The sequence below is a fragment of the Humulus lupulus genome, chromosome X (assembly GCF_963169125.1).
Source record: "Humulus lupulus chromosome X, drHumLupu1.1, whole genome shotgun sequence".
NCBI classification, from domain to species: domain Eukaryota; kingdom Viridiplantae; phylum Streptophyta; class Magnoliopsida; order Rosales; family Cannabaceae; genus Humulus; species Humulus lupulus.
The window spans coordinates 171,216,983-171,241,959 of NC_084802.1; positions in this window are offsets into that span (position 1 = coordinate 171,216,983).

Here is a 24,977-nt window from a genome sequence, read left to right on the forward strand (position 1 = left end):
AAACCATCGTGCACCTCCTACAAAATGGTCTTCGCCTCGTTTGGTAGAACACACCGTAGGAGAGGTAAAGAGTGTCCACGCTGGTATAATATCCCCTCTATCACTGTATACCTTGGAGCCTGGTAAAGCACCTGCCTTGCATCATTTCGTTCTTCGGGTAACTTTCCTGCTGTGAGATATTCAAGGATGGGGGTCACCCAGGTCGGTCTGGCGTCGATCATCTCGACCTCCGCCCCGAATTCCTCTATGGTTGGTTTTTCCAAGAACTCTACCGGTACTAACCCCAAACTCTCTGTCTCCCCAGAGGTAGCGAGCTTTGCCAGGGCGTCCACGTTGGCATTCTGTTCCCGAGGTATCTGCTCGATTGATCTGCGCTCGAATGCAGATAGTTCTTTCTTTACCTTGGCTAGGTAAGCAGCCATCTTGGTTCCTCGTGCTTGGTATTCCCCTAACACTTAGTTTACCATGAGCTGGGAATCACTCTAACACTGGACAGAGCTGGCCTTCAGCTCCTGGGCCACCCTTAGCCCAGCCAGTAAAGCTTTGTATTCAGCCTAGTTATTGGATGCTTTGAATTCGAATCGCAATGCCGAGTGGAATCGATGTACTTTTGGGGATATCAAGATGATTCTAGCACCGGAGCCATTCTCGTTAGACGAGCCATCTACGAAGACCTTCCATGAGGCCTGGGCTAAGGAGTCATGGGCTGACTCTTCTACAAGATCTTCTCGGAGTCCTGTGCACTCTACCACAAAATCATCCAGGGCCTGGCTTTTTATTGCAGTTCGCGGTATGTACAAAATCTCAAATTGGCTGAGTTCAATAGCCCACTTCAACAGACGTCCCGATGCTTCAGGTTTTTGCAAAACCTGCCTTAAAGGTTTATCGGTTATGACGTGTATTGAGTGGGACTGGAAATACGGCCTGAGCTTTCGGGAGGCCATAATGAGACAGAAAGCCATCTTCTCCATCAGCGGATACCAGGATTCAGCTCCGAGAAGCCTCTTGCTGATGTAATAGACAGCCTTTTGAGATCGGTCCTCATCTCGGACTAATACGGCGCTAGCTGCATCTTCCGTGACAGCTAGGTAAAGGAAAAGAGGCTCTCCTGCCGTTGGTTTGGATAATATGGGTTACTCAGCTAAATGTCCTTTCAGGTCGAGGAAAGCACGTTCGCATTCCTCGGTCCACTCGAATTTCTTATTCCCCGGAGCAGGTTGTAGAATGGCAGACACTTGTCGGTAGATTTAGAAATAAACCGATTAAGGGCCGCCACCCTTCCTGCCAAACTTTGAACATCCTTTCGCGACTGAGGTGAGGGCATCTCGAGTAGTGACCTAATCTTATCAAGGCTTGCTTCTATTCCCCTGGTATTGACAATGAAACCTAGGAATTTTCCTGATGCGACCCCGAAAGTACATTTTTGGGGGTTAAGCCTCATGCCGTATTCTCTCAATATCTTAAAGCATTCCTCCAGATCGGAAACATGGTTATCGGAAGTTTTCGACTTGACCAGCATGTTGTCAACATACACTTCCATGTTCTTCCCGATCTGGTTGGCAAACATCCTATTTACCAACCTCTGGAATGTAGCTCCGGCGTTCTTCAACCTGAAGGGCATGACCTTGTAACAATAAACGTTAGTTGGGTTCATGAAGCTAGTGTGATCCTGGTCTGCTGGATTCATGGCGATCTGATTATAGCCCGAGTATGCATCCATAAATGACATGAGCTCGTGCCCCCGCCGTGGCGTCTACCAATTGGTCGATCCTTGGCAATGGGAAGCAATCTTTGGGGCAGGCTTTGTTCAGATCGGAGAAGTCAATGCAGGTCCTCCATTTCCCGTTGGGCTTCGGGACCAATACAGGATTGGCGACCCAGATCGGGAACTTTGCCTCGCGGATAAAGCCGCACTTTAGGAGTCGGGCTACTTCTTCTTCTAGGGCCTCAGCTCGGGTTGTTCCTAGGCGCCTTTGTTTATGGGATTTCGCAGGAACGCTTTTATCCAAGTGGAGGGTGTGCATGATGACGCTCGTACTGATCCCTACCATGTCTTCATGAGACCAGGCGAACACGTCTAGATTCTCCTGCAGGAACTTAATCAGCTCCGCCTTCCTTTCGCTACATAGATTTTTTACGAGCTTTACCATCCTCGTAGGATCTTGTGGATCGATGTTTATCTCCTCGAGCTCTTCGATGGCCTGGAGCTCAGATCTATCCTCACCTATTCTGGGGTCGATATCATTATTTGAGATGATATTCTCCCTTTTGGCACTCTGAGGTTTTTCAATCCCAGGTTTAGGCACAAGTTCCTAAGATTCCTCATTCCCGCCCTGGACGGTCATCGTTAACTGCCCGGGTTTTAATTTTCCCTTCATAGAAATGTTGTAGCATTCCCTGGCAGCAAGCTGATCACCTCTGACCATGCATATCCCCGAGGAAGAGGGGAATTTTAGCGCGAGGTGGCGGATGGAGGTTATGGCTTCAAACGCTATCAATGTAGGTCAGCCCAAAATAGCATTGTACGCGGCAGAACAATCGATGACCACAAACTCGAGGAGTTTCGAGACTGTTCGAGGTCCCTCTCCCAAGGTGATCACCAGCTCGATCGTTCCTATTGCCGCCGACCTTTCTCCAGAGAACCCGTATAGCATCATGGAGGTGGCTTTCAGCTCGGTGACAGATAAACCCATCTGTTCCAGCGTAGACCAGAACAACAGGTTCACCGAGCTCCCATTATCGACCAGTACTCTCCTAACCATCCGGTTAGCGAGCTGAATGGCTACGACCAGAGGGTCGTTGTGAGGGAACTGGACGTGGCTGGCATCTTCCTCAGTGAATATGATTGGTTGCCTCTCCAATCACTGCTGTTTGGGTAGATGCTGCTCAGGGACGTACTCCACTCCATTATGAGCCTTAAGTTTGTTGACGTATCTCTTCTGGGCACCTCTGCTCGTGCTAGCCAGATGGGGGCCACCGGAGATAGTGGAGATCTCTCCTCCTATCACAGGAGGAGGGACGTCCTGATCTATCCAAGACCCGGGCTGACTTATCGAAACTTTCGGAGCTGGATGGCCGGTGGGAACTCTATTCCGCGCATACTGAGCCAAGGGTCCGGCTCTGATGAGAGTCTCGATCTCATCCTTCAGGTGCCTACAATCATCGGTGTTGTGGCCAATGTCGTTGTGGAACCGAAAAAACTTGGAGGGGTCTCGCTTACCTTTCTTGTGCTTCAACAATTCCGGCTTCTTCCAGGGGAGGCGAGCAAAGTTTGCTAGGAAAATATTCTCCCTAGTGTGTGTGAGCTCGGTATAAGTCGCGTAGACTGGCTTAAATTTTTCTACGGACCTGTTCTTCTTTGGGCCATGCTGGCCGCCCTCGCTGCTCCCTTTTCTCTTGCCTCCACCAAACTACTTATTCTGTGTAACGGTTTGTGTCGCTGTCACGACATCCGTTCCCACTCCAGCGGGCTGTTCAGGGGCCTGGCTGGTTCCCGCGGCAGATGCCCGCGCCTCCTCCAGGTGTATCCATCCCTGGGCCCTATTTAGGAATTCGTTTACGGTGCTGAATCCTTTTCTCTGTATCTCTTCCCAGAGTCCACCTCCGACGAGGATCCCAGTCCTCAGGGCCATGAGCTTGGAGCTATCGTCTGCGTCCCTGGCTCGAGCAGCGATGTTCGCGAATCTGCTCAGGTAAGCTTTCAAAGGCTCGTCGGGCTGCTGTCTTACGTTCTCCAGGGTGTCGGCCTTGACGTGGGCAGCCTGAGAAGCTCGGAAGGCCCTCTTAAAGTCGGCAGAAAAGGCTTTCCATGAGCTGATGGACTGCTTTTTACTCTGCTTGAACCATTGCCTGGCCGGCCCAGTCAAGGTGGAAGGAAATATTAAACATCTCAGCTCAGGACCAATGTTGTGGGCCATCATCAGGGTGTTGAACATACCCAGATGATCTGACGGGTCCCCATCTCCATTGAACTTGGACAAGTGAGGCATACGGAACCCAGGTGGATACGCCGTTGCTGCTATGCTGGGGGCAAAGAGCTCGAGTTCGTCCCCTGAATCATACTCATCTTTTTCTTTTTCCGACAAGAGCTTCCTCCTCAGCTCCTCCATCTGAGTCAGACGCTCAAGGGTTTGGTCCTTGCTTCCTTGGTTATTCTGGGGCTGTTCAACAGCTCCAGTTCCATGGTACGTGTTAGGTGGGTTGTAGTCCCTCCGATATTGAGATAGGTTATGTGGGACATTCCCGCTATCACGTACTTCAGATAGACCTTCCCCTTGGTGAGCACGACTGCCATTTCCAACTAGGTCTCCTCTATGAGAGTTTAGACGATCTCGGAAGTCACCCCTCGGGACAGCCTGAGGGCTTTGAGCTGAGCTCAAACGATGGCGTAGGTCTCTGTCGGACATGTCACTTTGACGACTTCCGGTCCAATAACTTCCATTTGAAAAGCTCAGAGCCCTCCACTGGGGGTGAGGATTCGGGACTTCTCTCGGTGCCCAGCTACGATGGGAAGGTCCGACGGAAGGAGGATTTCTCCTGCTGCTCCCGTGAGTTGGAATGTCTCGGACTTGACGGGGAGGAGATGTATATCTTATCGGTGAAGGAGGATGCCTGACTGGGGACGCGATCCTTGTCCCGTCAGGGCAGATTAAGCTAGGTTGCAGCCGCTACGCTCTACCATCCTTCGCGTCCGGTGCTCGGCGGTCTGAGCGAGGTGCAAGACGGCTGGCCGGGGCGGGCTGTCGTCACGAGCCCTCCCCGGATCTCCTTCACGAGCTTCCTCGAGCCCTCCTGGGTGCACTCGAGGGCAGAAGTGAGCTAGGAGTTGAGGTCCGGACCGATCGGCTAAATTGCTGCTCGGCCCTAGGAAGTTCCTCAAATGTGGTTTCCCGGCGGTGCGTCGTGGGAGTAGAATTTGATGTTGGGGGTCTGACCGACCGACTAGGCCTGGATCGGTTACCCCAGCGGGACTTATGAGTCTCACCATGCCTTTTTCCGACGTTAGCGTCAGTTGTAAGAGGGGGTAGTCGGGCCAAAACCTCTTGAATCTGCTGGTTTGCTTTCGCCAGCTGACTCCTCAACTGTGCATTTTCCATTTCTACCGTCGTGTAGAAATCCGGGTTCGAATTGGGCGGCCGGGGAGCTGAACTTCGAGTGTCGTCTTGGCCCATTGGCTGCTTGCCCGGTCGCTGCTGAACCTCAGGGTTCTCATCATCGGACATGGCAGCATGATGGGCCTCCTGCCCATCACGTTGGTCCGCCTCGTTACCATGTCTTGAGCGGGTAACTACCATGGTTGGGTATTTGTGATAGCACCAATCTAAAAGCTCTCAATGAAAGCACCAAACTGTTGACGCAGTTCTTCGGCAACAGATAATTATATAAATAAGGAGAGGGATTAGTGCTAAGTGATGAACCGTAATGGATGAATGATCTCAAAGGAAGATTATAACTCGAATACTTTTTTAGGTGGTTCAAAGGTTAAAATCCTTCTAGTCCACTAGCCAATATTATTGATATATCTCTGATATTCCTTACAGGGTATTTCTTTACAAATAAGAAGCCAACCCTTTGCAACTCCCAGGGTCCCCATATTTATAGGGAGAGGACACCTGGGGGTTGGCAAAGGAGGTCATCCCGTGACCTTCTTACCCATCATGTCACTTCTGCAACATTCATGATTAATTCCTAAAACTTGACAATGAAGTGTGGTCTAATCAATAGGTAAGGGGGATAATGGGCCGCATGGCCCAAACCAGTCGTGGGGTGTCTGAACACGCATGTTTATGCTGCGTATCCGAGAATTCAGGAATGGAGTAGACACGTGATGTCTGATATATGCACGTTTACATTGCGTGGTTGACTTTATAAAGGGTCGGAGGTGTCAACTCAAGCTCGTACCCTGAGCTTGATGTAGTCTCAGCTCGTGGTTTCCACGCTGCTGATCCGATGCCCTAGCAATCTCACTAAACCTTTGGCTATCTCGAGCTAAAGAGGTAGAGACTTGTAACACTTGCTCCAGGTAGGTGGCTTCCACATGGCTGATAGAATTATGCTCTTTTCCAGCTCGCTAATAACCCGTGCATATTTAGGGCGTACAGGTTTGTTTAATACTATGTCAGACTACAACTCCTCCACCAAGTGTTAACACTGATCTAGAAGTCGATTTCTGACTGTCTCTATCTGATGAAAATCAGAATCAGTGTATCCAGTGGGGTTTAGGTCACCACCTGAATATACAAGCATATATTCTCTAATTTTCCTAAGATACTTGAGAATATTCTTTACTGCAACCCAATGATTCAATCCAGGATTGGATTGATACTGACTGACTATCCCTACCGCATAACAAATTTCAGATCTTGTACACATTAGACTGCCTACCATAGAGGCATGGGATACTATCTCATATCCTCTTCTTCTTGAGGTGTCTTAGGACACTACTCTTTAGAAATGATAATTCCATGACAGGTTGGCATATCACCCTTCTTGGACTTTTGCAAATCGAATTGCTCCAATACCTTATCTATATAAGTAGCTTGAGACAGAGGCAAAACTTTGTTCTGTCGATCCCGAAGGATCTGGATGCCCAGAACGTAGTTTGCATCTCTTAAATATTTCATTTGGAATTGCTCGGCTAACCATTTCTTTACTTTTGTCAATGTTCCTACGTCATTTCTAATCAGTAGTATACCATCAACGTAAAGAATCAGAAATACCACAATGTCATCTTTGACTTGTTTATAGACAATAGGCTCGTCAATGTTTTGTTCAAAACCATACATTTTGATTGTGTCATCAAATCTCAGATTCCAAGATCTAGAAGTGTAACGACCCAAATTCACTAATGAGGCTTAAGGGCCTTGATTAGTGTGCCGGGAGGGCATAACTGGATTTTATGTGAATTAAGTGATTAAAAGCATGTTATATAATTATTTGAATATCTGTGATGCATGACTATGTGTACTAGTATGCATGTAGGCCTTGATTAGGTTAGAAGGGAATATTCGTAATTTTGGCCCGTTGAGGGCATAACTGTATATATTTGTGATAAATTGTCGAGACCACATTATTATGTGGATATATTTGTAATCTATGACTCGAGGCGATCTTAGTGAGCAGTTTAGCGAAAATGTCACGGTGGGGAATTATACCCGGCTCGGGGCGTGCCTAGAGGTATTTCTGGGAATTTAGAGAATATATTGGAGTTTATTTTGATATTGAGGAATATAGTTGGTGATTAGTAAGCAGTAAATATTAGAGACACTAGAGGAATTAAGGGGAATTGGGAAAAAATGACCAGAATGCCCTTGGAAGGATTATGGGCTTAAAATTTAATGGGAGGGTATTATGGTCATTTGGCTTACAAGGGATAAGAGTTAAGTTGCTTTATGCCTTAGTGGAAAGTCTAGAATCTGAAGGAAGCTGAAAGAAAAGAAGAAGAAAAAAGAAAGAAAGAAGGAAAACATGAGTCATTTCTTCTCCCCTTCAGTTTAAGTTTCTTTCTCATTTCTTGAAGGAATTTGGAGCTGTAACTTAGGGAGAGTCTGGGTAGGAGCTTGAGGCTGGGGTCCTTAGTTTTCCTTGAGGAGTTAGCAAGAGTAGTCCATCAATTTGAGGTAAGGTTTAAGGTTGTTTTTTAGTTTCTGGTTCTTAAAGTAGATATGGATTTTGAGCTGAGTTTTGGTGGGAATTCTAGGGGATTGAGGCAGAAGCTTTGAGGAGGCGAAGGCTAAGCTAGTGTGGAGGATAACCTAGGTTGAGCTCATCCATCAAAGGTAAGAAACTCTGGTTTAAGTTCTGTGATTTCAGTTGAGTTTTTGGGCTCTAGGTTCATCTATGGTGAATTCCTTGATTTGGGGTACATGTGATTGAGTTTTGTGTGGTTGGGACTTATGGGATGATTTGAGGATGTTGGGAGGCTTGTTTTGAAGTTTGGTTGAGGTTTGGTTAAGTTTTGGAAAGGTTTGGCTCGGGAAAATTCGAAGGAGAAAAATCTGTGTTGGGCTGTGCTGTGACTAGCGCTGTAGCGCTAGTCACTGGGCGCTACAGCACTAGGCCCTGAAGTTCCAGAGCCTTTTGGCTCTGCTTGTAGTGCTACAACGCTCTCCTTAGGGCGCTGTAGCGCTACCCTGTTCCCAGAAAGGGGTTTTTGGGTTATTTCTTAGGGTTTTGGCCCAGGGGCTCGGGGTTTGATTCCACCACCCCATTTGGTGGAATTAGGGCTTCCCGAGGGCTCAGGATTGGTCCCGAGGCTAGGTTTTAGATTTTAGGTTTGGTGATGATTCTGATCTATGGTTGTGGCTATGTGTATGCTAGGGCTCAGACGAGATCGTGCTTGAGGATCAAATTGAACAAAGCTAGCGAAACCTAAAGGTAAGAAAATTGCACCCGGTTATGTGTTTGTGGTGGGACTAAGAGTTCCCTATATTTGTATGATGTCATAGATGGTATTATGCCATGGGACATGTGATAAACGACCTAAGGGTGCTGTAAATAATACTTGCGCACAGGGCGCGACTCTGCCACTGGTAGCTGAGGACAACTTAATATTCACTGAGCTCGGTTTAAGCGGGTCGGAGTCAGTGGGATATATAGAGGGTACGGTCTAAGGGAGTTAACCCTAGTTATCATATGTGAATTGATTATTGACATAAAATGATGTACTTGGTATGCTGAATACTTGAATAACATGAATATTTGGACTGTTGAGTACATGTTTATACTGTATGAGTTATCTGGTTGTTTGCTTAATGATTATGCTCTGTTATGGTATTTTCTTGCTGGGCCTTGGCTCACGGGTGCTACGTGTTGCAGGTAAAGGCAAGGGCAAGTTGGAACAGTCCTGAGATGGAGGGCTTCGAGGCTGAATGTACATAATCAGCTGATCGGCCGCCGTGGCCGAGGAGTGGAACAGGACGAGAAAAGCTAAATTGTCTATTTTCCCTTAGAGTGGCTAATAACTGTATTTTAATCCTAAAATTTTGTAGACTGTCTTTTATCTTTACTACTTTTGGGATCCCATGTAAAGAAAATGTTTATTTATAAGAAATGAAGCTTTTGAGACAAAAATATTTTAACCCTAGTTCAACTATAGTTTTAGAAACACGTTTCTAATTAAATGACTTGATTAGTAAGTCTTGCACCTTTATAAACACACAGTGTAACGGTCTTGGCTATCCAGGGCGTTACTAGAAGCCTGTTTGTGTCCATAAATGGACCTAAGAAGCTTGCAAACCTTTTGCTCTTGACCTTTTATTTCGAACCCTTCTGGTTGAGACATATAAATGGTCTCGTCAAGATAGCCATTCCAAAATGCTATCTTAACGTCCATTTGCCATATCTCATAATCCTTGCAAGCATCTATGGACAAGAGTATGCGAATGGATTTACGCATGGCCATAGGAGAAAATGTTTCTTCATAATCAACCTCTCTCTGAGTGTAGCCCTTGGCTACACACCTAGCTTTGAAAGTTTCCACATTCTCATCTGCTCCTCTTTTCTTATTGAATATCCATTTGCAACCAATAGGTTTAACATTTTTAGGAAGATCCTCAAGAGTCTAGACAGAATTGGAATACATCGTTTCATTTTCCAGGTTCATGGCATCTTGCTATTTTTCTTTTTCAGATTCTTCCATTGCATCTTTGTATGTCAATGGATTATCTTTGTTTGTGTCAGACACAAGCATTTGAACTTCGTATTCATAGCGACTTGGCTGCTTGACAACCCTCCCACTATGACGAAGCTCTATGTTGTTCTGACTAGAACTTGTGGCTTCTTCTGGTCGTTATTCATTGCAAAAAATTGGTGATCTATTTACTTGATTAGAGACCATCTCCTCCAGTATAACCTTACTGTGAGGCTTGTGATTGTTAATATAGTCATATTCAAGTAAAATAACATTTGTCGATACAAATGTTCTATTTTCTTTAGGACTATTGAATATACCACCTCTAGTCACTTTGGAATATCCCACAAACATGCACAGTTCAGTACGAGATTCCAGCTTTCCAGTCTTTCCTTTCAGCATGTGTGTTGGACACCCCCAAATACGAAAATGGTGTAAACTAGGTTTAGTTCCATTCCATAATTCCAATGGTATCTTCTTGATACACTTGGAAGGAACAACATTCAATATGTACATTACATATTGAATGACATAGCCCCAGAACGACAGTGGCAATGATGAATAACTCATCATTGATCTAACCATGTCTAATAACGTCATGTTCCTTCTTTCTGAAACAACATTTTGTTGTGGCGTTCTAGGTGTAGTGAGTTGGGATTGAATTCCATGCTCACGCAAGTGGTCCTCGAATTCATAATCCAAGTACTCCCTTCCTCGATCAGATCGAAGAACTTTCAATGATTTACCTAATGGCTTTTCAGCTTCAGCTTGGAATTCTTTAAACTTTCCAAAAGTTTTAGATTTCTTTTGCATTAAATATAGGTAACCATATCTAGAATAATCATCAATGAAGGTGATGAAATATTCAAACCCTCATCTCGCTTGTACATTAAGTGGACCACACACATTAGTGTGTACGAGTTAGAGTGATTCTATGGCTCTTGAACCTTTTGCAGAGAAAGGTCTTTTGGTCTTCTTGCCTTCCAGACAAGATTCAAAGACTGGAAGAGAACCAACAATTAATTCTCATTAAGGTCCTTCCTTTGCTAGTCAGTTAATTCTATCCAAACCAATATGTCTCAATCTCAAATGCCATAGATATGTTTCACTGTCGGAATCTATTTTTAAACGTTTAATAGATCTTGGGTTTGCAACTTTAAACATTTTTAAAGTTGTATATAGATCGCTTTTTTGCCTTAAGTTTATACAACCCATCATTGGATTTTTCATGACATATTTCAATACCAGATCTTGAGATAACAATCGAATTATTATTGAAAGAAATATCGAAACCTTGTTCATGCAACATATAAACTGAAATAAAGTTCCTAGTAAATCTAGGAATAAAATAATGATTGTCCAAACCAAGAAATTTATTTTTATCAAATTCCAAACGGGCTATTCCAACTGCTTTGATAGAGATGACATGACCACTGCCAACCCTCATAGTCACCTTTTCATCAGCAAGCTCCTTCAAAGAACTAAGAATCTGTAAAAAATAAAAAATAAAGCAAACGTGGTTATATAGGCATGAGGCAGAGACATTGGCTAGAGTTGGTAAAAGACTATGACTGTGATATTCTTTACCATCCGTAGAAAGCCAACATAGTGGCAGATGCGTTGAGCCGGAGGGGCCCATGTCAGTTATATAGTTCTACCTAGATTTCGAGAGAGTTAGCTGATGAGATGACCAGAGCAGGGATATAATTGATGGTGGGTCGGTTGGAAAACATTACTCTGCAGTCGACCCTGCTAGAGTGGATTAAGGAAGGACAGTTGGTAGATACTCAGTTACAGGAGGTTAGAGAGAATGTCTTGGTGGGAGTAGCTAAGGACTATTCTATTTCTGAGGTTGGTTTGCTGAGGTATCAGGGGCAGATTTGTGTTCCAGCTGATGTGGGGATCAGATGAGAGATATTGGATGAGTCGCATACTACGCTGTACTCACTTCATCCAGGTACCACGAAGATGTATCAGGATCTACAGACGTTATATTGGTGGCCCGGGATGAAGAAGGATGTAGTGGAGTACGTGGCCAGATGTTTAACCTGTCAGCAGGTGAAGGCTGAGCATCAACGACCAGCAGGGTTGCTTTAGCCTTTGGGTATTCCCAAATGGAAATGGGAAGATATTACGATGGATTTTGTGGGATGTTTACCTAGGATAGTAAGACTTCATGACTCGGTGTGGGTGATAGTGGACAGATACACCAACTCAGCTCATTTTCTTCCAGTGAGGTCGACGTATACAGTGGATCAGTATGCAAAATTATATGTGAGGGAGATTGTATGTCTCCATGGGGTTCCTAAGTCTATTGTGTCAGACTGGGATCCTATCTTTACATCCAAGTTTTGGGATAGTTTACAGAAGGCTATGGGAACTCAGTTGAAATTCAGCATGGTCTTTCATCCTCAGACTGATGGAAAGTCTGAGAGGATGATTCAGGTATTGGAGGATATGCTCAGGGCGTGTGTGATCGATTTTGAGGGATCTTGGAGTAAGTATTTCCCGTTGATTGAGTTTTCATATAATAATAGTTATCAATCAACGATTGGAGTGGCTCCCTATGAGATATTATATGGGAGAAGATGTAGATCTCCCATTCATTGGGATGAGATGGGTGAGAGGAAGTATTTGGGGGCCAGATATGGTTCATAAGAAAAATGAAGCTATTGAGAAGGTTTGAGCTAGGACGCTCGCCTCTCAGAGTAGACAGAAAAGCTACGCTGATCCCAAGCGTAGGGACATGGATTTCCAAGTTACGGACCACGTGTTTCTTCGAGCTTCACCACTACGAGGGGTGAGGAGATTTGGGAAGAAGGGCAAGCTAAGCCCTAGATTCATCGGACCTTTTGAGATCCTGGAAAGGATCGGTCAGGTGGCTTACAGGTTAGCATTGCCACCATTGTTGTCAGGAGTTCATGACGTATTCCATGTTTCTATGCTCCGGAAGTATGTCTAAAATACAACACATGTATTGAAGTATTAATATTTGGAATTATAGACAGATTTATCCTATGAGGAGCGACCAGTTCAGATTTTGGATCAGAAGGATAAAGTATTACGAAATAAGACAATTTCTCTGGTTAAAGTGTTATGAAGGAATAGTAGGGTCAAGCAGGCGACCTGGGAGCTTGAGTCAGCAATGCGGGATCAGTATCCTGAGTTATTTAGGTAAATTTTGAGGACAAAATTCTCATTAGGAGGGGATAGTTGTAACGACCCAAAATTACTAATAAGGCTTAAGGGCCTTGATTAGTGTGCCAGGAGGGCATAACTGGATTATGTGTGATTTAAATGATTAAATGCATGATTATGTGATCAGCATACTTATATGATTATTTGGATATATGTGATGCATGACTATGTGTAATAGTATGCATGTAGGCCCTGATTAGGTTATAAGGGCATATTCGTAATTTTGGCCCGTTGAGGGCATAAAAGTTAATATTTGTGATAAATTGTTGAGACCACATTATTATATGGATATATTTGCAGCTTGTGACTCGAGGCGATCCTAGTAAGCGGTTTAGCGGAAAAGTCACGGCGGGGAATTATACCTGGCTCAGAGTGAGTCTGGGGGTATTTATGGGAATTTAGGAAATATATTGGAGGCTATTTGATACTCAGGAATATAATTGGTGATTAGTTAGGTGTCGGGGTTTAAACGGTAAACATTGGAGACACTCGAGGAATTAGCGGGAATTGGGAACAAATGACCAAAATGCCCTTAGAATGATTTAAAGGCTTAGGATTTATGGGAGGGCAAATTGGTCATTTGGCTTAAAATAAGAGATACGTATATAGTCTGCTTTATGACTTAGTGGAAATTTTAGAATCAAAAGGAAACTGAAAGAAAGGAATAGAAGGGAGAAAGAAGGAAAAATAGAACACCTAAAAGCTTATCCTTTTCTCTCTCTCAATTTACCATTTTCTCATCTTTTCTTCTGGAGTTTGAGGCTGAAAATTCAGAGGAACTTTGGGCTAAGGCTTCCCTTGGGACTTTGATTAAGCTTGAGGATTCAACAGAAATTAGTCATCCAATTAAGGTAAGTTTCAAGGTTGTTTTTTTTCAGTTTCTGGTTTTTGGTGTTGAAATGGATTTCTGAGCTGAGTTTTGATGGGAATTCTAGGGAATTAAGGCTGAGGTTTTGAGGAGTGAAAGCTAAGGAGGTGTGGAAGATAACCTAGGTCGAAATTCCCTATGAAAGGTATGAGGTTCTGGCCTTGAAGTTCTGAAATTTCTGTTGTTCTGCTAAGTTTTGAGCCTTAAGCTCAATCATGGTATTTTCTTTATTTTGGGGTGCATGTAGTTGAATTTCATATGGTTGGGACTCATGGGGTGAGTTATATATGATGGTAGGCTTGTTTTGGGGTATGATTGAGATTTGGATGAGTTTTGGAGAGGTTTGGCTCGGGGAAAATCGAAGGAAGAACGTCAGGGTTTGGCTGTGCTGTGACTAGCGCTGTAGCGCTAGTCATTGGGTGCTACAGCGCTAGGCCTGAGTGTTTCAGAGCTTTTTGGCTCTGTTTGTAGTGCTATAGAGCTCTCTTGATGGCGCTGTAGCGCTACCCTGTTTCCAGAAGAGGGTTTTTGGGTTATTTCTTAGGGTTTTTTTCCGGGGGTTCGGGGTTTGGTTCCACCACCCCGTTTGGTGGAATTAGGGCTTCCCGAGGGCTCGGGATTAGTCCCGAGCCTAGGTTTTGGAATTGAAGTTTGGTGATGTTATTAATTTATGGCTGTGACTAGGTGTACGCTAGGGCTCGGACGGGATCGTGCTTAAGGGTCGGTTTCACTAATCAAGCCATCGGAACCTAAAGGTAAGAAACTGCACCCGGTTATGTGTCAATGATGGGACTAAGAGCTCCCTATATAATGTATGATGTCATAGATGGTATTATTCCATGGACATATGATAAGTGGCCTAAGAGTGCCAGAATCAATATTTGCGCAAAGGGCGCGGCTCGACCACTAGTAGCTGAGGACTGCTTAATATTCATTGAGCTCGGTTTAAGCGGGTCGGAGTCAGTGGGATAAACAGGGGGTGCGACCTAAGGGCATCGACCTAGGTTAATATATGAATTGGTTATTGATGTATTTGATGAACTTGGTATGCTGAATGCCTGATTATGTAACTATTATGGATTGTTGAGTATATGGCTGTAATGCCCCGAAATCCCTAATGCGGTTTAATGGCTAGATTAGTAGGTCGGGAGGGCCATAATTGTTTAATTATGCCATTAAATGATTAAATGCATGTTTATATAAATTATATTATAATATGATGTTAAATGCATGCATGTGGGTCCACATTTCATTACCGGGGTGTTTTGGTAATTTGGCCCGTTGAGGGTGTAATTGTATATTTGTATGCATATCTATGACCTATTGTTGAGACCACATTATAATGTGGATTTGTTCGAGCTATTCGGCATGAGACGATCTTGGAATATTAATTAGGGGTCTAGTCATAACAGGTTTAAGCTCGGGGCTCGGGGTGAGTCCTGGGGTGATTTTAATGATTAGAGCATTGCCGGGAATTAAAGGGTTACGGGATATGAATTATTGGTGTTTGAGAATATTGAGAATTGCGGGAATTGGAGAGCGTTAATTATGATTAACGAAATAGGTGGGAAATGTCAATTTTGCCCTTGGGAGCCTTTAGAAATCCTTATTTGACCTAGGGGTATTTTGGTATTTTTACCCCTAGGATAGATTAAAGCCATTGAAGGCTGTAGAAAGAAGAGAAAACAGAGTGATTTTAAACACTTCTCCCGTACCTGTTTTTCTTCATTTTCTCTTTGGATTTTTGAGCCTAACTCGAGGATTCAAGCTTGGGAAGTAAGTCTTGAGAGCTTGGGAGTGTGTTCCACCATTGAAGAGCATCATAATCTGAGCTTGAGGTAAGTTTCTAGCCATTAAAATCCCTGGTTTGCTCTGTTTTAGCTTTGGTTTTCAGTTGAGATTTCTAGGTTGGATGATTGGTTTTGTTGGGAGTTTTTGGCTAGGGTTCTTGTGGTTGTGATGCTTAGGGCATGTGGGGATGGTTTTTGGGTTCATTTGGCACCAAAAATGAGGTTTGGAAGCATTAGAATTGAGTTGGAATTGAAGGAGTCAAAGGAAGAGGTTTCAGGGGAGATTCTGGCTGGGTGTAGCACTACAGCGCCCACCAGAGGGCGCTATAGCGCTACCCAGTGTTCTGTTGGGCGGTTTGGGGTTCTGAGTATAGCGCTAGGGCGCTAGTGAGCAGCGTTGTAGCGCTACTCTGTTCCTCCAAAATCCCGTTTTGAGTGTTTTTAAGGGTTTTTGGCTCGGGGTTTCAATCCTTAAGGCCCGGGATTGAATCTACTCACCGTGTGGGCACGTTTCGAGGTCCCGAGAGTGGGGTTTAGGTTAAGACCCTTTCATTGTTGATTTTCATTAATAGAGATTATAATTGGTTATGATTAGGTAACCGCTGAGGAATTAAAAGGGGCGATCGTTCTCAGGAGTCGTTCTTGTTCTATTTCTCGCTCGAACCAGAGGTAAGAAAACTGCACCCTGTGTATATGACATGCATGATTGTTGTTGAGGCATGCTGGTTGATAAATGTGGACATTGATTGCATATTAAATGCTTAGCATAGCTTGCTTACTTGTGTATGTCACTGATTAGTCAGGGACAGCACTGGTCGCATATTACTGACCTGAGAGTCAGAAACGGCATAAGCGTCCTGAACACAGGGCCGATTAAAGATTAGATCTAATCGATATCATCGTTGAATGCCTCTAGGGCATTAATTCAGGACTGACCCTAAGGTCGACAAAACTTATAAGTACTTGACTAGTCTAAGCTAGTTACTTAGAGCCAGGGCCTAAGGCCTAGGTGACTGCTTGTCACATGGCTAGGGAGTGGAATCCCACGGTTATGACTCTATGGTCATGCAATAGGTTATATTGGTGACTCGTTCATCGAGCACCTATCATGATAAGCTAGTGAAAGGATCACTTATTTGTAAAGCCCCGGTGACCCTATCGTCACATGGCTAAAGGGAGCTGAACCCACTTTAGTGACTTGTCCAATTGTCACTCATCCGTTTTGGACTGAAAGTCCTGAATGATTATTATGATCATTGTTGATATTATATTCATGCTATATGTGTTTTCTTGCTGGGCTTTGGCTCATGGGTGCTATGTGGTGCAGGTAAAGGGAAAGAAAAGCTCACCCAGCCTTGAGTGGAGAGCTTAGGTGGTGCTGTGTACATATGCGGCCGCTTGACCACCACGGCCAAGGAGTTCTCAAAGGAACTAAAGGGTTTACCCTTTTTTGCCGCTTGGGTCGGCGGGTTGTAAATTTGAAATAGTAATGACCTTTTTGAGTTGAAAATAAATTGTAAATGTTTTTATGGGCCCATGAATAGTTTTATGCGTTAAAACATATCCTTTCCTTTTGATTGGTTTTCCACCTTAGCCTGTTAATGATACCTAGAAGCAGGTTTTTAACCAAAGAACTCGAGTAGTGAGTTAAATTTCTGGTTCACCGTAACTGTTCTGGGGTAACCAGGGCGTTACAATGGCTAAGCTTTATGGGTTGTCTGATTGTTGATTTATAAATTGATTGTTTAATGACTGTACTCTGTTATCTGGTTTCTAGTTGGGCCTTGGCTCATGGGTGCTACGTGATGCAGGTAAAGGCATGGGCAAAGTGGACTAGTCCTGAGTTGGAGAGCTTTGAGGCTAAATGTACATAGTCAGCTGATCGACCGCCACAACCGAGGAGTGATACAGGACGGGGAAAAGCTTAAATGTCTATTTTTCCATTAGAGTGGCTAGTAGCTGTACTTTTATCCTGAAATTTTGTAAACTGTCTTTTAAACGATATTACTATTGGGATCCCATGTTCAAATGTTTGATTATATGAAATATAACTTTTGTGACCGAAATCTTTTAACCCTAGTTCAATTATAGTTTCAGTAACATGTTTCTAACTAAATGACTTGATTAGCAAGTCTTGCACCTTTATAAACACACAATGTAACAGTCTTGGCTATCCAGGGCGATACAATACTCCTCTCACCCATATCATCCAAATTAATGGGCGATCTGCACTTCCTCCCATATAACATTTCATACGGAGCCACTCTGATAGTCACCTGATAACTATTATTATAAGAAAACTCAATCAAAGGGAGATACTTACTCCAAGATCCCCCTAAATCTAGCACACGGGCCCACAACATATCCTCTAGTATTTGAATCGTCCTCTCAGACTGTCCTTCCGTCTGAGGGAGATAAGCTGTAATGAATCTCAACTGCGTGCCCATTGCCCTCTGCAGGATTTCCCAAAACTTAGAGGTGAAGGTGGGGTCCCTGTCAAACACTGTCGATCTCGGAGCCCCATGGAGACGTACAATCTCATTTACATACAACTCATCATACTGCTTGTAACGTCCCAAATTACCTAATAAGGCTTAAGGCCTTGATTAGGGGGGGGGGGGGGGAGAGGCAGGATGGAAATTTATGGAAAGTTATGTGTTTATGTGAAATATATGTGTGTCGTTATATGATTATGTGTGTTATATTATAATATGAATAAATATGCATGTTTAGGTGTATTAAATATGCATGTGGGCCCGTTTCTTATTAGAAGGGAAATTTTCGTAATTTGGTCCTTTGTGGGTATATTTGGAGTATATGTGCATATATGTGATATATGTGTGAGAGCACAGTATTATGTGGGTATATTTGGGTTATTCGACACGAGGCAATTCTAGGGAGCAAGTTAGCGAAAAAATCACAACGAGACCTAATACCTGACTCGGGGTGAGTAAAGGGGTATTTAGTACATTACCAGGTTATCAGATAACGGGAATAAATATTCAAGGATGTATTTGGAGTTAGTGAGATTAGGAGGGGATTTCGAGGATTTTGACCATTTTCCCCTCGGGGACGTTTTTGGTACCCCGAGCCTCGGGATTTGCTTAAGGTTACTTAGGGTCTAAGTAAACTACACAAACACCAAAAACATAAGGGAAAAACTTGTTCAACATACTCTCTCTCTCTCATTCACACACTCACTCAAATTCCTTGGGAATTCTTGCGATCTAGGAGGAATCGAGGCTAGCCTAGGCTTGGGATTGCTTGGGAAGGAGCTTAGCATCACTTGGGGAAATTGAGGTAATGATTTCTAGCCTTGAATCTATATATTTCTCTGGTTTTCAGTTAAGTTTTGGAGTTTAGAAACTCAGTTCAGAATTTTGAGATTTGATGAGGTTTTTGCCAAGTTTAGGCTTGGGTTTTGTGTGTTTTGAGGTGCTGAGTTGATTGGGAACTCGTTGGTTTTTATTGATCAAATAAGAGATTATACGCAGCGGAACAACAATCAAATTGTTAATTTATTCCCACAAGATTTCTAGATCTACTTCTTCACATGCATATATATATTGAATCAAAGACATGAATAGAAAATAACCTCAAGTCCTTCCTTGCTTCTATCTTTTTGTATGGAAAAATCCTTGAGATCTCACACCAAGATCTTCCAAAATGTTCTCAGCACACAAAGAACGAGTGTGGGCTCGCTATACAAAATAATAGGCAAAATCTATTTATCAGATGTTCTCAACACATGAGATCTGATAACATTTGGACTTAGGTTTTGTGAAGAACAATGACTTTTGTTTGTATCACTGTTCTCTTTCTCTGAAAGAGATTTCAAGATATTTTTCTATCCCTGAAAAGTTACGTTCTCAAAAACTGATATCCTATATTTAATATATCAAATATATTAAAAATAAAATATTAGTTATTTTAAACAATTTGAAAATAACTAATCAGTTATCAGATTTTGTTTAAATAATAATATTTTAATCATATTACAATATCTCATTATTTATTTAATATTTAAATAACTAAAATTATGGAACCAAGAAACTGCTCAGAGTCTTTTATACGTGTAGCACAGTGGCTGTGCACTGTGCTACACGTGTACCACATGCCAGGGATGGCATGTGATTTTTCCCAATTTTTATTATTATTTAAATACCAAAAATCCCAAAAATAAATTAATTCAAAATTAATTATATTTTTGTTAAATAAAATAATTAATTAATTCTCAATTAATTAATTACACATAATTATACAATAATTATGTTTGATGCATAGAAAAATAATTTTCTTATCAAATAAGTCCTTTTGCCCATTTTTGTATTTACCTTTGTCAGTGTTTGTTTGAGCCATTTCGAGGACCATGGACCTATAACATTAAGCTCCAATAAATTGAAACTAAATAATTAAACTCTTTAATTATAATAGTTAATTTATTAATTCTGATATTTATCCACTATAAATTCAGAATTGCACTCTTTATGTTATAGATATACTTTTACAGAACTCTTATCTTATGTTGTCCATTGATATAACTTTCTTACAATAGTTCAACCCTCTAATTAATTAGTTCATAAATTAGAATTGAAGAATTACCATTTTACCTTTCTAATTTACTTCTTAAGTACCATTAATGCACTAGTGAATAATTAATCTATAATCTAATTATAGATTTGAGCTCAAAATCATTCAGTTCCAGAATTAACCCTTAAGGGAACTAATATACGATCCGTTAGGAAAGATTAGATTCCGTATTGTTGATACATGTTCCCAGCCATCCATGATATTAAATCTCCAAAACAAAAGTCATTAGCCTCATTCTATGAAGAGACCTTAACGAATGAATCAAAAGATTTAATAAACATGAACAGGAGTTCATGAACACTCATGATTTAGGTTTATCTATAAATGATCATCAGTTATGATATGAATTACAAGTTTTTATTGTTAAATGGTTTTTGGATAAAGACTTTAATTCATATCTGTCCATGTCATATATAATCATATTATATAAAGCACCTTTACCGAGATGTCTTACCGCATCAATAATTCGAATCTAGATCATTTGTATCATTATGATACTCAGTAAACCGTACTTACAACTCCAATTAAAGAATTCCATAACTTTAATTTGTTGTTGTTGACTATTTTTATTCATTCATGTGATCTTAATTCTCTCGTAATAATACAAGATCGCATCCTCAATAATGGATATGGAATTTTTCTGATATTTACAAAATCATTCAAACAATAATTTAATAATCTAAATAAAACAATAATAATAAGCCATTGTATACATTTATTCACAGAAAAAACAAATGTCTTTTACATGATTTTAGGACACACTCCTAACAGAACTTTACCTTAGGGATTTAGCTATGTTTGGAAGGGGTTTTTGGTGGATTTTGGCTTGAATAAAACGAGGAAATTTCTAAGTTTTCATGGTGAGCCGTGACCCTGTTCTTGGGGCATTGCGACTCTCATGAACAAGAAGGAGAAGGAGGTGCCGAATCTCCATTTGAGCCGCGATGCTAGTAGTGGCGCGTCGCGGCACGTGTCGAAATAGAGGAGAGCCTTGGGCTCTCTGACTTGGGGCGGGCCACGACTCTTTTGTTTTGAGCCGCGACACTTGAAGGGTTTTTGAGTCCCTGGAGTGTTTTGAGTGTGGGAACTCAAACCTAAGGGCCCGGGATCGATCGTACTACCCGGTTTAGTAGAATTCGACGTCCTGGAGGCTAGGACTCAGTCCAGAAGCCTTTATTCACTCGTTTTGACAAGATTCTCTATTGGTTGTGACTAGGTTATCGCTAGGGGCTCGGAACCGGGATCGTGCTCGAGGGTCGTTCTTAATATACATTGCACCCAGACCTAAGGTAAGAGAAATGCATCCAATACATTTTATATTTGATTAGAGCTTGGCCCGATTGTTGATTATAACTATGAATAGGGCTTGGCCCCTAAGAATGAATGTGATTTAGGTTATGCTTGAATGCTCTAAGTATGGATAATTGTTTAATGAATGCTTGCCTTGTTTGCATAGTTAGGGCTCAACCCCGTTAAGGAACATGGTTATTACTGTGTTTGTGTTTGGTTGGTTAAGATACCATGATTTATATGTATGCATACTTGTATAGTTTGAAGTATGCTTATTTGTATCTATATTTGTATCCATTTTTCTGGTTATCTGAATGTCTGATTAAAGCATTGACTTACTAGTCAAGGGCTGCAATAACACCCTGTGCGCTGGTCGAGAGGCTTAGGCCTAATCAGGGATGTACTATTACGTTGGCCGACCCTATGGTCGTTGGATAACAAAGTGCTTGGCTAGCTCTATAAATAGTTACTCAGAGCTAAGGGAAAGGGTCCCAGGTGACTCTATGGTCACATAGCTAGGGTATAGGGCCCCGGGTTGACTCTATGGTCATCTATTCAGGGTAGCGGGCCCAGAATGATCCAATGATCATTTTTTTTTTGTAATTGTATCCATGCATGAGTAGGTTATTACTGCTGGCAATGCTAGATATGTATTTGAAATCTGTATTAATAGTTAATGTACATGTTTAAGTTTTATTTCTAAGCCTTGGCTCACGGGTGCTATGTGGTGCAGTTAAGGGGAAAGGAAAGCTAAACCAGCCATGAGTTGGAGAGCTTCGGTGGCGGCGTGTACATATGCAGATGCTCGTCCACCACGACCGAGGATATCTCAGAGGAACAAGGGTTGTATCCCTTATTTTGCCGCTTAGGCCGACTGGTTGTAACTTTTGATTTGTATCTACCCTTTTAAACGTCTGTTTGAAACATTTTGGGATCCCATGTATGTATTAAAGTTTTAAATGAAAAGTCAACGTTTCCTTTGTCAAATTTTTTTAACCCTAACCCTTGGCATTAACCTTAGTTACACGTTTATAACCAAATGACTTGATTAGCAAGTCTGACACTATTTAGAGTACACAGTGTAACAACCCTGGATTAGGAGAACGTTACACTGCTCCACCGTATAAGTTGTTCTAACAGGAAAAAAAAGGCTGATTTGTTGTACCTATCCATAATCACCCACACAAAATAATGTTGTCCTACTGTTCTCGGCAATCCAACCACGAAGTCCATGGTAATATCCTCCACTTCCCCTCTGGAATTCCTAAAGGCTGCAGCAATCTTGCTGGCCTTTGGTCTTCAGCCTTCACCTACTAATAGGTTAAGCACTTGGCCACATAATCCACCATGCCATTCTTCATTCCTCGCCACCCATACAAATTTCTTCGATCTTGGTACATCTTCATTGTACCCGGATGTAGAGAATAAGGAGTGGTATGAGACTCATCCAGAATCACTCATCTGATACCGGAATCCATCGGAACACAAATCTGATTTTTATATCTCAACAGATCTACCTCTGAAATAGAAAAGTCTCTAGCCAATCCAGCTAAGACATTCTCGCTGTGTTTCCTCAACAAAGGATCCTCCTTTTGCGCTTCTCTGATTCTCTCAAGGAGTGTAGACTAAAGAGTAATGTTGGCTAGCTGACCAACTACCAGTTCAATTCCCGCTCTCGTCATCTCTCCAGCTAACTTTTCTGATATCTGTCTCGAACTGAACAACTACTCTGGGCCCTTCCGACTCAATGTGTCGGCCACCACGTTGGCTTTTCTTGGATGGTACAAAATCTCACAATCGTAGTACTTTACCAACTCCAGCCAACATCTTTGGCGCATATTCAAATGCTTTTGAGTAAAGAAATACACTATGGTTAGTGTATATTTCGCAATTTTATCCATACAGGTAGTGTCTCCATACCTTCAGTGCGAATACCACCATTGCCAGCTCTAGATCATGAGTGGGGTACCTCTGTTCATACTCCTTCAGCTGTCTAGATGCATAGGCTATCACCTTCCCAGCTTGTATCAATAGACAACCCAAACAGTGCCTCGAAGCATCGCAATATACCACAAAATTTTCCTTGTCTGATGGAAGACTCAATACTGGAGTGATGATCAGTCGCCACTTTAACTCCTCGAAGCAATTCTCACATCTATCTGCCTAGACATACTTCGTCTTTTTACGTGTTAGCTCAGTCAGTGGTGTTGCTATTCTGGAGAATCCCTCTATGAATCGTCGATAGTACCCTGATAACCCAGGAAGCTTCTAACCTCTGGTACATTGCTTGGTTTCGGCCAATATCTCACTGCCTCTGTAACCACCCGAAATTGCTAATAAGGCTTAAGGGCCTTGATTAGTGTGCCAGGAAGGCATAATTGGTTTATGTATGATTTAAATGATTTAATGCATGATTATGTGATGAGCATGCTTATATGATTATATGAATAAATGAGATGCATGATTATGCGAATTAGTATGCATGTAGGCCCTGTGTAGAATATTAGGGCATATTTGTAATTTTGGCCTATTGAGGGTAAAAATGTGATAAATTGTGGAGACCACATTATTATGTGGATATGTTTGCAGTATGCGACTTGAGGTGATCCTAGGGAGCTAGTTAGCGGGAAAGTCACAACGGGACCCAATACCTGGCTCGGGACGAGTCAAGGGGTATTTCGGGTATTAGATTGTTATCTAGGTTATCGGGTTATGAAAATAAATATTTGGAGATATATTTGAGGATAGGAAGCCTAGGTGGGAATATTGGGGAATTTTACCATTTTTGCCCTTGGGGACGTTTTGTACCCCGAGCCTCGGGATTGACTTAATTAACTGAAGTTAGACTAAGTAAAGTTGAGAAAATGGTAGAAGAAACCTAAACCGACTCTCTCCTTCTCTCAGTTTTATCACTCTTCATTCCTCTCTCTTTCTCTCAAGGGAAACCATTGGAACTTAAGGAAATTCAGCTGGAATTCAATGAATTGAGCTGAAGTTTTGGAAGATTAACTTAGTATTTAGCTAAGGAGTTCAACCAGGATTGAGGTAAGACTTGAATCACACTCTTGGTAATTTAAATTCTGTGGTTTTGATTGAGTTCTAAGAAGTTTTTGGGTTTTGAAATTGAAGACTGAATTGAAGCTAGGAACTTCGGAGTTAGCTCAGAAGTTTATTAGAGAATTGGTTCTTCAGGGAAGGTAAGCTCGAATTTATGATCTAATGTCTCAATCTTGGTGTTTTCTTGACTGATTTTGATGTTTTTAAGCTTTTGGGTTTCAGAGATTGAAGTGGGATTTTGATGAGTTTCTAGGCTAAGTTTTTGCTGGATTATGTTGTTGGAAACATGTTAGAAGTTTTGTGATAATTGAGTTGTGAAATTGGGATGGTTTTGGGTGGTTTTGAGTGTTAAAAATGGTGGTTTTTCTGGGTTCGAGGTGCTTGGCTGCGACTAAGTTCTAGAGTGCCACGACCCTACGGAGCAAGGAAGAGCCAGGAAGGCTCGGAGGTAAGGGAGCGCCATGGCGCCACAGGGGCAGGGCCGTGACGCGTGTCTGTGTTTAGGGAGGCCTAGCCTCTGTTTCAGGGGGCGAGCCGCGGCATGGGTCTTAAG